The sequence below is a fragment of the Anopheles coustani genome, chromosome X (genome assembly GCF_943734705.1).
Source record: "Anopheles coustani chromosome X, idAnoCousDA_361_x.2, whole genome shotgun sequence".
Lineage (NCBI taxonomy): Eukaryota > Metazoa > Arthropoda > Insecta > Diptera > Culicidae > Anopheles > Anopheles coustani.
The window spans coordinates 1,304,267-1,318,162 of record NC_071290.1 but is presented as its reverse complement, the minus strand read 5'-3'; the positions used below and the strand labels follow the sequence as shown (position 1 = coordinate 1,318,162).

Below are 13,896 nucleotides of genomic sequence, written 5' to 3'. Positions count from 1 at the left end.
GCTGGAGGAAGGGACGCACGATGTGAGGACGCCCACGTTGATGTGGACGAGCATGGGACATACCGTATAACCATACCGTACTCATCAGGGCCCGAGGTTCTGAACACTATCGTCCCGAGCGCAAAAGGTTTTCGCAGGATAGTTGTGGGGGGAAAGGGTTTTCGGCCTGACGTTCCGCGTCGGCATTCCGATGTTCGACTGCTGCCGAATGTTGGGTGCCTGTGGAAGAGTGTGTTCGGTGAACTCCGGCTCGGCATGTCGCAGCACATCACAGAACCTCTCTGTCGCGTGCTCTGTTTTTCCATCGTCGAACCGCGTGGATTATTTTGACAAGCACCCTTTTCCATCACAAACACACACACACACACACACACACACACACACAGCCTGCTGGCTTATCATGTAGCGCTCGCACTTCCTCCCCCCCCTGGTCCCACACACTGAGGAAATGGTTTTCCAGAAGGTGATCCACGCGACGACCAGACCGCGACGTTCTCGACGTGGAGTCGGTCGAATTAAGATGATTTCGCCAGCCCGGACGATGACAGGTCACGAACGCGCCGGGAACCGGAAGCTATAGTGTATACCACCCTCCCCCCTCCCCTCTTCGTGGCGTGTGTCTGGCCGTGGGTTGAGGGGGGGGGGGGGGGGGGGGTGGAAAATTTAATATTTAAATGTGTGTTGGAAAACATTTTAAATGATAAACGGTACGGGCGAAGAGAGGCGGTGACGAGCGTGAAATTCTTCCGCTAGGTCGTGCGTGACTGTGACTCTTGCCCCGGCCCGCGCTTGGAAAAACAGACACCGCTCTCCCCTCACCTCCCTCCCACACGGCGCGCCGGTACGTGTTGATATGCAAACGTGTGCGTGACGCGTCAAGGGTTTTCCTTCCCAGCGCCGAAAGTGAGCAGTTGGCATCGCCTTGCGTCATTGATACGCGCGGGGGGGCAAACCCGGGTACCTTCTTATCTACAGCGATGGACGTGGCGTTGCGTTGAAAGGTTTTAAAGCACACTAAAGTGTCTCCTGTTACGGGTTCTGCTTTGCGTTTGTTTTGGTTTCCTAACCAAAAGGGGAAAACCGGGGTTCTTTAGCGATGTAGAGTAGGTATAGAAAAGAACATTCCATTTCTTTTTTTTTTTTAGGTTATGTTAAGTTTTCGTACAACTGTTATAAATTTCCTGTCACATTTTTTGTTGCTGATTTGGCTCTGTTGATTTCTATTGATGCTTCTTCTCTGTATTTGATATTTTAAATATTCTTTTGAATAATGTAATGTTTTGTTTACTTTAATGTTCTTTTACTTATTGAATGATTTGAGTTGGGAATGTTTTCCTTTTGCTCTGAGCTGGTGAGATTCACAGCTATTGATGATGTGTGGGTGGGTGATTAAAGTATCTATATTTACAATAATTCGGTAATTCCAAAATCACGATGGTAACGCTAAAAAAAAGTAAACAAGACACTGAAACAGCCGCGGCCGAGAAACTCCCACTTTCGGCGTCCGCGAATGTTAGCACAAAGCAGAAGACAAAACAACGGGAGAAAAGAAAACTTCCTCCTCCCGTGGGTGGGCGGAAAGGGGGGCGGTGTTCGCGAATTATTATCAATATTCAAAACCGGCGCCCGGGTTTTTGGGAAAGTTGGGCGCACCGGAGCAGGCTCATTAACACACTTTGGCGCAAGATTTACGATTCGTGATAAAAACCCGGCGCACCCCCGAAGAACAAACTAGCAAACAAGAGCAATAAAGACGATGGCGACGACGACGACGACGACGACGAGGACGAGAATGGAGAGGAGTCTGGTGTGGGAAACTGTAAAAAACACATTAAATTTATCGACAAAAATCATCATCGCAATATGCTTCGGCACACTTACGCTCCCTCCTCCTTCCTTCCCCCTTTTTCGTTCGCCTTACTTTGTCTTCTCTTAGCTTTCTCAGCGTTTCTCAGCTGTCGGTGTTCCGGTTGCGGCGTCGGGTATTGATTTTGGGACCGCTTTCCATTTAAGGAGCAGGGGGGCTGCAATTTTCCGATCGGCGTGATTTCCACCAGCCACCAGCTTACATTTACTGCGCCCCCCCCTCACCAGCAGCATCCCTTTCCGGTGTTGGTGGATCCTCAAGCAAGTGGCCCGATTCGGTGTATCATTCCCCATCGTTGTTTTGTTTTCTTTCGCTTATCTATTAATGGGGAAAATGGATAGATTTATACGCGGGCTAAGCGTGTTCAATTGCAAAGCGGTCTTAAAGATTGCTTAATTTACCATTTTCCGGTTTTCCACAAAATTGCCGTATGACGTTTAGAGCACTCAAGCCTAAACTTGTGTGATTTTCGCGTGCTTCCAAGATGCAGATGCGCTTCGGTCGGCAATCTCGAGCGCGTGCTGCAAATTGTGGTGCCGGTTCAATTATGTAGATTTAAGCCGCGAAAACCCCGGTGGTGGTTGGGGAAAAACCGAAGCGGCGCTGCTTAAAATTAGCCATCCACGGTAAATTGATCTCGAGCCCGAAAGAGAGAGAGAGAGAGAGAGTGAAGCGGGGACCGCAAAGTACGTAATGGACATGCACGCCCCGGAATGTAATGGAAAAGCAAAAAAAAAAATGAAATGAAAGTGCGAAAACAAAACAAGTGGAGCAGCGAGCGAACAACGCAGCCTGCGAGAGAGAGAGAGAGAGAGAGAGAGGAACTGTGGGGGAAAAGAACTTTTTTCGTATTTTAAATCCTTTTAGCCACCCGGAGCGAGCGCCGGCCCGATGGAAAAGCGGAGAAAAAAAAGACGCGGCTGGAAAAACTGACGCGTGTACACGGGGAGGGGGGGGGGAGAGGGATGAAAATGAACGCTGCAACGATTTAAACGGACAATGAAACGTGTTCGGAATAGCGATCAGGACGCCGGAGCGTCGGAAAACTGCGTGAGCCGGACTATATTACCTCGGTTTCGCCCGTGCGTTTTTCCCCCCGCGCCGTGCCTTTTTGTTCCGGTCTCTCGGTGGTCTCCTCCGCACACTTTGCTCATCTTTATTAGAATATTATTTTTTTCTGCTCTCCCTCTTTTTCGCCCACAGTTTTCCGTTTTTCGACATCGCTCAGGCTCGTTTTTCTAGCACGTGTTATTTAGTTTTTTTGCTTGTCAGACATCCGATTTTTTCGGCTTCGACGTTTTTTTTCGTAAAATGCGCGTTGCATTTATTTTCACTCGCTACTTTTTGTTTACTTTCTTCCTTTTTGTTCCCACCACTTCGTTCCTTCGTGCACATTTTCGCAGCAAGCGTAAAGCGTGTGCATCTCCTCTTCAGCCATTGCTCATCGGTCCCATCTGCTCCACCTCCCTTCCTCCCCCCCACCTACTCCCTGGGCCAGTTTTCCGCTTACTTTTAATGTCTCCTTCCGATAGCGGCCACTCGACACGAGCGTGCACCGACAGCTTACACAAATTTTCCCCACCCCCCCACGCTTTCCCACACACGCGGTGTTCGTGTTTCCCCACACTTGCAGCGCGTTCGGTTTTTTTTTCTTCTCTTCTTCCTACAAGCAACTTCATTTCGTCCCACGGCACACCGGGGGATGCTGTTTTTATATACATTTTCGTATTGTTGCCCGCCTAATTGCCTCGTTCATTTTACCTTCTTTTATGGTCGCAGCAGCATGCGGACAGTTTGCCTGTGTTCCCGTCCCCCGGGGTGGGTGGGGAGGGGAGGGAAGGCGTTCCGTCACCCAGGGACGGTTGCACAAAAAAAAAAGAAAACCGGTGAAGCTTTAACGTCACGGGACGACTTGTCCCGGGCTCAAACCGGGGCGCGTATGCGGTGTATTGGTTTGAAATCTTTCATTTTTCCATCCTTCTCCCCCTCCCCCACCCCCATTATAACGTATAACGTCACTTTTATAGCCCGAACGCCCAGCGTGGAGGAACCGGGGCTTTACGTGACACCGATTGCTGGGGGTTTATGGAAATGAAATGTGCCATGGTCCGGATGTGCTCGCACCATCCAAAACCTGAACCGAACGGCGTCCGTTTAAGCTCCCATGGCCATGGTTTGCGGCGAAGGATTGGCCACAGGACCAAACAAACACGTTCGGAAGAAATGTTGCGCTTGATCCCTACATCACACCTACCCGGGTTTTAGAAAAGAAGGTACACACTCTTTTTAAGCATATGAAATCATGAAAGACGCTAGAAAACAACAGGGAAATCACAAAAAGATACAAAATAATTGCAAGAAAATAACCAAATCAATCACAATACTTACACAATAGGATAACATGTTTGATTTCCTTCCAACTGTAAAGTTGGTAGTTCGATTGTCCAAAAGTGTTGAAAGAAAAAACAAAACAGACCTAAACAAGTAGCAAACATTCAAAAGTCGCTCAAAAATTGCACAAATTAGCGAAAAGGAACACTAGGAAAAAGATACATTTTGCCGCTTTTCGGATTCGATTTCGGATCTAGGAAGAAACAGGTCTAACTCGGTTCGTTTGTGATGGATGATAGGAGAGCTCATTTTATTTCCAAAATAATTATGTCACCCGTTTAGGAGCGTGGGTTGAGTGATACTATTATGAACACTAAACTATTCGTCCGTGAAGCGTGTTAAAAGTAAATGAAAACATTGCCAGAATCGAGGTTGTTTTGCGTAGAACCGGTTTGAAATAGGAAGAAGCGAGCAAATGTCCTTTTATGAAACGCGCCAGATGTGCCAAAAAAAAAAAAAAGTGAGTCCACACAAGATTAAATGCAAAAAGGTAATGCCATGTCGGGAAGACTCGTGCCATACGATCCTAATTGGCGCTTCACTTTAATTTAGTCGAGCTGGCGTTTTGATGATACGCCTTTGCTAATCCGGTGCAATTGCGAGCACGTTTAAAGTGTGGCTTCCGGGGGGGCGAGAGGGAGCAGCATATGGTCCCGAGCGGCAAATTACATGCAGCCGGGGCCGCGTCCGTGGCTGCGCTGTTCATATTTCAAGATAATCATCCGTCGGCGTACTACATCCGGTTCGTTTCCGGCGTGCTCCGGATTGTTTGGTGTGAACATATTAAACGGAAACGGGACACCCAACAAAAAGGGACGCGAACCGGCTTTCGGATTTAACACACACACACACACACCGACGCCCGCGTTGTGGCCGGGTCGTTTTTTGGGGGTTTTATTTTCCCCTCATCCCCCCCCACCCCCCTCCCCCGCCCGCCCATTTCCCATGCAGAAGACATTTGTTTGGCGAAAGGACAAGGATTTTGACTGGATGATCATGAATTTTAAATTATTTCATTTTTCCGATAGCAACCAAAGAGGGAGGGGGTGGGGGGGGGGAGGGAGGAGTGGAATGGGGAGAGGGAAAAACAAAGTGCCGAAACATTGCTGCCCCGGATCCGATCCATCGGCATCAGCCATCGGAAAGGCGTGCTTTTATCGGATATCGGCATTATGTAAGTGGAGAGCTAAACAAATTTATTTTGGCTAGCGGTTGTGCTCCCCCCCCCCCCCCACCCCCACCCCCTCCTCCCCCGCCCTCGCACGGTGACGAACATTGGGAGAAGCGTAGCGAAAAGCGGCGAAGAAAAAATCAACAAAATCAAAATCCACCCACTTACTCCACCCTCCCTCCCCGCTGGCGTCGCCAAGTTTTCCCATTCCGTCAAGTTTTATGCTCCAACCGCCCCTCCCCCCCCCCCCCCCCCCCCCTCCTCATGTTGCCTATCAAAACTTCATCTTTCTCCTCTAGGACGTGCTCGGTGTGTTTTTTTTCTTCTTTCAGTTCCCTCCTCCGCCGGAGGAGTTCCGGGCGGGAAAATAAATATTCAACACACGGATACAACTTAGGGAAAATTTTCGGGCTATTCCACCTCGTCCCCCCCGAATGCGCCCATCAGTATCGCAGATCGTTTGCAGAAATAATCCACCCGGGGAAAGCTGTGAACAAACACGCACACACACACACGCACGCACGCACGCACGCACACACAAGCACGTACACCAAGTGGAAAAGAATAGAAGGAAACCATGAGAGGTAGGGAATGAAGAAAAAAAAATTCTAAACCAAAACTAAACGAAAAACTCAACATTTTTCCTTCAAAGAAAGGGAACGGAAAATATGCAAACTATGGCAGTTCCCTTTCTTCCGGGGGCGCCCTGAGCTGAGGGGGACGGGGGGGGGGGGGGGGGGGGGGTTTCCCTTTCGACAGGTATGTTCGCGAAGGGTGGAGTAGGAGGGTTTGGTTTCCTTTGTTTTGGGCATGTGTAAAGCGCGCTTGCATCAAACGCAAAACTCTCGCGCGGGGAGGGACAGGGACCGGGAAAACCGTGTACCGCTGTTTGGAGCGAATGTGCTAGACAAGGGGGAGAAGGGTGGCGAGAGGGCCGGGGATAATTCTAGGCCATTTTCTAGCGGCGCAGGGGCCCTACGGAAAATTGTGGGGGGAAAATAAAACACCGAAACGGGAAACAACACCGAAATTCAGCAATCCGATAGCAATCACATCACACCAGCACACACACACACACACGGGCACGCACACAATGCGCCTTCTGGTGGAAAGTTTGCTCACAATCACGGTAATTGCATTGTAATGTATAGGAAAACAATTGATTTGATGTGTAGACAAGAAAAGGCCGTGCAATATCAGCGTGTTCCGTCGCAAAAAAAAACCCGAGCGCGATTCGATTTCCACCGGTGAACGAATGGGGGAAGGGGGGGGGGGGTTGGGGGTGGAGGTTACGAACAATCACGAGATGAAAGGCGATACGAGGCAAGATTAAACACGAGAGCCTTCGGGAATGAAGTTTTCAAATTTCTACCGATCAAACAAGTTACAAAAGCTGATTTGCGTTTAACTTTTCTGTCAACCCAAGCTTCCATCGGATTGTGTTGACAGTTTGTTCGAAGGTAAGCACAAAGTCCCTGAAAATTCAAGCATGCAATAACACTCTTTCATTCCCTATGTAGCTGAACAACTTTCCCCCCCATTTGTTTATGTACCTCCATTCAAAGACAAGTTTATGCTTTACGGAACGAAATAAAAACACGATAAGCCACCGAGGATGATCCAACTTTTTTTCGTAAAATCTAGGTTTACTTTACGGAGAGACAAATGATCAAACTGTCGGGTTAATAGAAGATCGATCATTACACTGTGAAAAACAGGTGGCAGGAAACATATTTTTTGTGAATGTGAAATCAGCTTTTCAAACAAGCCACACAACAATATAAGATGTAAGTAGAAGGATAAAAATATCCTTGAGTTTACTATACCCTAAGTTCGGGTATATTTAATGAGATGCTTTGGAGAAATATTATTGTAAAACAATCCTCAAGCTGAATTTACATTGTTAGTTTCACAGCTACTTGCAGTATCGTTCGATCCTATTTATATCTAACGAAAACACCACCAAAATGTAACAGCGATTGCAACATTGTCCGTCCTAGTGTGATAACGGTTTGATTTGAACGCCTGTCACTACGCCATCTCACCTGTCACTAAGCCTTCTCACCTCTCACTACGCCATCTCACCTGTCACTAAGCCTACTCACCTGTCACCGCCACTCTGTCAAAGTGACTTCCTCTGAAACCATGTGCTTTTACTAACCTACAAAGCTACTAACTTCTCACGTAAGTTTTACGTTCTTTTTATGTCTATCACGTCATTTTTACTTGCCGGAAGGACGTAATTGCCCCCTACCGTGTCCTGTTCATCAAATATTAAGGTATGTTACAAAAATACCCCAAGAGACCTACATGATTGAGTACACCTAACCTTCCTACACCTAATCCTCGCTTGATCTTCCTTTTTTTGGCATTCTTAGATGGTTCTGGCCCGCTCTTTGCGCCGATAGCACCTTTGCACATCGCCGAACAGCGTGATCATGGCCAGCGCCAGCCCGACCAGCGTCCAGATGAACACCCCACCGAGGCTCTTCGCATCGGGAAAGTCCGCATCGAGCCGCTCGTTTACTCGCCGGAAGCCGTCCGCCGCACTCGCCACCGGCTCGGCCGACTCGATGACGGCGAGAATGTTGATGTACTGCTCCTTGATCAGATAGTCCCAGAACTGCGCCTGATCGTTGCCGCTCGAGAAAGTCAGATTGCGCCACATCTGGTATAGCACGTCCTCGGCGTTCTTCATGTTCCGGAAGTAGTCATGTCAAGGGACTGGATGAGGTCAACGCAAACCAGCAGCTATCCTTCATCGTAAAGTTCCTGCGTGTGGGAAAGTCAGTGGAGTAATCGGAAACGAACACAGTGGAGGAGTTACAATAACTTAGGGAACCTGATCTCTTACCTTCTTGCATTGTAGGGCGAGAACTTGTCCAGCAACCGATGCGAAAGCGAGCCCCAAAGCTACAGCCAGTGGTCCATACAAATAGACGTACTTGCTGATGTTTTGCCGGTGATCATAAGATATCAATCTGGCCGATACCGATCGGTTTATGGCTTGCCGGAAGGTCTATGCAGATCAGCAGCTGGGATCCTTTGCGATGGTCCACAAATTTGACCGCCCGGATCTGGACAACAACGGCAGCAACACGTCCTTGGTACCCGTCACAAACGCTCCGCTGCGTGGAAAGCGAAACCGCCAGGCTCTTGACGTCGTCCGTGTGACTAAGTTTGCTGGACCTAAATGGTTACTTCAATCATTCTCGCCTCCTCCCGATCAACCTTCACTTCCTGAGTGCATGATGACAGACCGGTTGTTCTGTGACCTCTCCAATCTTCGATTTCCAGAGTGTGAACACCCCACCGAGGCTCTCCAGCGTGGTGCCCTCGCTGTCGTCCGTGTTCGGGCACTGGCCGCGCGCCGAGTTATTCCAGAACTTTGTCGTGAGCGACTCGAGGAAGTGCTCCTGCAGCTCCAGTATGAAGTAGCTCAGAGCTTCCTGCAGATGGCTGCCCTACTATCCCGTACGGTTGCTCGGCAAACACCTCGCCCACCTCGGTGAAGTTGCAGTTGCGCAGAATCTCGTACTTGATCTCGGCCGAATCGTGGATGAAGGCAAAGTCCGCATCGAGCCGCTCGTTTACTCGCCGGAAGCCGTCCGCCGCACTCGATGGCGAGAATGTTGATGTACTGCTCCTTGATCAGATAGTCCCAGGACTGCGCCTGATCGTTGCCGCTCGAGAACGTCAGATTGCGCCATATCTGGTATAGCACGTCCTCGGCGTTCTTCATGTTCCGGAAGTAGTCATGTCAAGGGACTGGATGAGGTCAACGCGAACCAGCAGCTTTCCTTCAGGGCGTACTGTAGGGCGAGAACTTGTCCAGCAACCGATGCGAAAGCGAGCCCTACAACTACAGCCAGTGGTCCATACAAATAGACGTACTTGCTGATGTGTTGCAGGTGACCACAGGATATCAGTGTGGCCGATACCGATCGGTTTATGGCTGGCCGGCAAGTCGATGCAGATCAACAGCTGGGATCCTTTGCGATGGGCTACAAATTTGACCGCCCGGATCTGGATCACCTTCAAGCGGAGAGCGTCGTCAAAGAGAAACAACGGCAGCAACTCGTCCTTGGTTTGGGGCCCGTCACAAACGCTCCGCTGCGTGGCAAGCGAAACCGCCAGCCTCGTGACGTCGTCCGTGTGACTAAGTTTGCTGGACCTAAATGGTTACTTCAATCATCCTCGCCTCCTTCCGATCAACCTCCACTTCCTGAGTGCATGATGACAGACCGGTTTTTCTGTGACCTCTCCAACAGAGCCTCGTTGATCCCGCGCCTCTTCTCGGTCTTCAGGAGGCCAAAGATTCCTTAGAAAACTAGCTATTTTCCTTCGGAAATGTGGGGCCGCAAACTTCCGGATTAGCTTGTGGTGCTACGCGTGTGTTAGTTCAGTGTAGACGACGTAAGATGTTATTGGGAAAGGATTCCTATGTCCTTTCGATCGCCGTCGTCCTCCAAACAGCCAAATTGACTTGCGAGTGCGACGTCGGCGAAGTAAACTACATCGAAAATCGGCACTGTTCAACAAATATTAAGGTACGTAAGAAAAAATACCACTAAAGACATCTATGATTGTATACACCTAATCTTCTGACATTAATCCTTGCTCGATCTTCCTTTTTAGGCGGTCTAAGGTGGTTCGAATGTCAAAGCGAGTCCCAAAACTACAGCCGGTGGTCCGTGCCATTGGTGACAAATACGCGTACTTGCTGGTGCGTTGCCGGTAACCACAGGATATCAGTGTGGCCGATACCGATCGGTTTATGGCCAACCGGAAAGTCCATGCAGATCAACAGCTGGAATCCTTTGCGATGGGTCACAAATTTGACCGCCCGGATCTGGACCACCTTCAAGCGGAGAGCGTCGTCAATGAGAAACAACGGCAGCAACACGTCCTTGGTGCCCGTCACAAACGCTCCGCTGCGTGGCAAGCGAAACCGCCAGGCTCTTGACGTCGTCCGTGTGACCAAGTTCGCTGGATCTAAATAGTTACTTCAATCATCCTCGCCTCCTTCCGATCAACCACCACTTCCTGAGTGCATGATGACAGACCGGTTTTTCTGTGACCTCTCCAATCTTCGATTTCTAGTGTGTGTGTGTGTAGTTCGAGGCTTAATGGAACAGAGCCCCGTTGATCCCGCGCCTCTTCTCGCCAAAGGGGGCCAAAGATTCCTTAGGAAACAAGCTATTTTCCTTCCGAAATGTGTGCCAGCAAACTTCCGGATTAGCTTGTGGTGCTACGCGTGTATTAGTTCAGTGTAGACGACGTAAGATGTTGTCGGGAAGGGATACCAATGTCCTTTCGATCCCCGTCGTCCTCCAAACAGCCAAAGGTGACTTGCGAGTGCGACGTCGGTGAGGTAAAACACGTCGAAAATCGGTACGGCGCGTGTGCAGCCGTTTTACGTACGATTATTACCACGCGCGGTCAAAACCAATTGTTTTAGAATAGTAGATTTACTTGTCCTAACTTTAATCTTCGCGAAAGAAAAGAAAATTGCTATCAGCTTCGTTTGCATTTCGTTTCCTGTGAGTAAAGTGTAGTTTAAGTGTGTTGCGAGTAAATTAACGGGTTCCAATTGTATTTAGACATGTTCTATTGCGGATTTTAGTACTGTAAGAACTGCATTTTGTACGTGCGGACAAGAACATGCAGTTTTACTAGTTGTCTATAAACAAATGTTATCAAAACCGATTATATAGGCCATAAGAAGGCGAATCGCAAGACTGTAGAGGCTAAATGCAGTAGTTCTTACACATTTTTGTATGTTTACACGCTCGTGATTGATTTGAAGAATAAATAAAGTCTTAAATAAGGTTATACTAAAGAATTTTAACCCTTTTTGTCGACTTATTATTGCGTATTATCCGAAAATATCTGTAAACCAACTTTAAATTATCCGAAAAGCGTTATTTTGGTAAGTAAAACAACTTTTAGTAATCCGAAAATATTGCATTTTATGCAAAAAGATTTATTTAGGTAAGTTTAACAGTTTTTAATTATCCGAAAACAGTATAAAAAGCTTCAATTTATCCGAAAAGAATGAGTTAGGTAAGTTAAACTACTTTAAATCCATCACTTTTGGTAAAAAAATGGAAATTTGCATCCCCAAAAATCGGCCCAAAAGTACCAGTTTATGCTGAAAAATCGATAAAAATTTTGCTCCTGTTACCTCCTGAAAATCCTGCGCTCCTGTTAAAAAAGTTGAAATTTTCATCCTCAAAAACCGGCCCAAAAGTACCAGGCTAGGTCGAAAAATCGATAAAAATTTTGCTCCTGCTACCTCCTGAAAATCCTGCGCTCCTGTTACAAAAGTTGAAATTTTCATCCTCAAAAACCGGCCCAAAAGTACCAGGCTAGGTCGAAAAATCGATAAAAATTTTGCTCCTGCTACCTCCTGAAAATCCTGCGCTCCTGTTACAAAAGTTGAAATTTTCAGGTCGAAAATTGTCGGGCCCGGTCGGGTTTGGGCCCCAAAAACCGTCAAAAACCGGCTTTTTGGCCGAAAAGTAACAGGAGCGAAGGATTACCAGTTTCGTAGGAGGTAGCACAAAATTTAAACCGGTTCGGCCGAACCGGTTGGCGGGAAACAGGTGACAGTTGGCGGTTCGGCCGAAACGGTTGACCGGTTATCCTAAGCGGTTGACAGGTGACAGCTGTCAGCTGACAGTTGTCAATTGAACCGGAGAGACGGTTTTCGCGCTAAAAAATGCAATTTTGGACCAAAAAATCTGATTTTTTCAGGATTTTGTCGGAAAAAAAGCCTGAAATTTGTGGTAATATTTTAGTTTAATTAAAAGTTATTTAACTTACTTAAAAATAACTCTTTTTAAGGTGATTAAAAGTTGTTTTACTTACCAAAATAACGCTTTTCGGACAATTAAAAGCTTACTTACCTCATTTCCAGACATTTTCGGATAATACGCAATAAAAAGTCGACAAAAAGGGTTAAAATTCTTTAGTATAACCTTATTTAAGACTTTATTTATTCTTCAAATCAATCACGAGCGTGTAAACATACAAAAATGTGGAATAACAACTGCATTTAGCCTCTAAAACCTTGTAATTGGTCTTCTTATGGCCTATATAATCGGTTTTGATAACATTTGTTTATAAACAACTAGTAAAACTGCATGTTCTTGTCCGCACGTACAAAATGCAGTTCTTACAGTACTAAAATTCGCAATAGAACATGTCTAAATTCAATTGGAACCCGTTAATTTACTCGCAACACACTTAAACTACACTTTACTCACAGGAAACGACATGCAAACGAAGCTGATAGCTGTTTTCTTTTCTTTCGCGAAGAGTACAGTAAGGATAAGTAACTTTATTATTCTAAAACAATTGGTTTTGACCGCGTGTGGTAATAATCGTACGTAAAACGTCTGCACACGCGCCGTACCGATGTTTGACGTGTTTTACCTCACCGACGTCGCACTCGCAAGTCACCCTTGGCTGTTTGGAGGACAACGGCGATCGAAAGGACATTGGTATCCCTTCCCGACAACATCTTACGTCGTCTACACTGAACTAACACACGCGTAGCACCACAAGCTAATCCGGAAGTTTGCGGCCCCACATTTCCGAAGGAAAATAGCTTGTTTCCTAAGGAATCTTTGGCCCCCTTTGGCGAGAAGAGGCGCGGGATCAACGGGGCTCTGTTCCATTAAGCCTCGAACTACACACACACACTAGAAATCGAAGATTGGAGAGGTCACAGAACAACCGGTCTGTCATCATGCACTCAGGAAGTGGTGGTTGATCGGAAGGAGGCGAGGATGATTGAAGTAACTATTTGGATCCAGCGAACTTTGTCACACGGACGACGTCAAGAGCCTGGCGGTTTTGCTTGCCACGCAGCGGAGCGTTTGTGACGGGCACCAAGGACGTGTTGCTGTCGTTGTTTCTTATTGACGACGCTCTCCGCTCGTAGGTGGTCCAGATCCGGGCGGTCAAATTTGTGACCCATCGCTGTTTTCTTTTCTTTCGCGAAGAGTAAAGCTAGGACAAGTAACTTTATTATTCTAAATTGGTTTTGACCGCGCGTGGTAATAATCGTACGTAAAACGTCTGCACACGCGCCGTACCGATGTTTGATGTGTTTTACCTCACCGACGTCGCACTCGCAAGTCACCCTTGGCTGTTTGGAGGACAACGGCGATCGAAAGGACATTGGTATCCCTTCCCGACAACATCTTACGTCGTCTACACTGAACTAACACACGCGTAGCACCACAAGCTAATCCGGAAGTTTGCTGGCACACATTTCCGAAGGAAAATAGTTAGTTTCCTAAAGAATCTTTGGCCCCCTTTGGCGAGAAGAGGCGCGGGATCAACGGGGCTCTGTTCCATTAAGCCTCGAACTACACACACACACTAGAAATCGAAGATTGGAGAGGTCACAGAACAACCGGTCTGTCATCATGCACTCAGGAAGTGAAGGTTGATC

General features: G+C 47.5%; 1 long non-coding RNA gene and 1 pseudogene across 1 annotated transcript; one reads left to right on the top strand and one right to left on the bottom strand.

Annotated features, from left to right (window-relative positions):
- Positions 1-7,803: 7,803 nt before the first annotated feature.
- On the bottom strand, positions 7,804-9,189 carry LOC131268783 (ionotropic receptor 25a-like; annotated as a pseudogene).
- Positions 9,190-9,750: 561 nt separating this feature from the next.
- Positions 9,751-11,274, top strand: LOC131269787 (uncharacterized). The gene is made up of 2 exons (XR_009179017.1): positions 9,751-9,979; positions 10,068-11,274. It is a non-coding gene; the product is annotated as an uncharacterized LOC131269787 (long non-coding RNA).
- Positions 11,275-13,896: the final 2,622 nt, after the last annotated feature.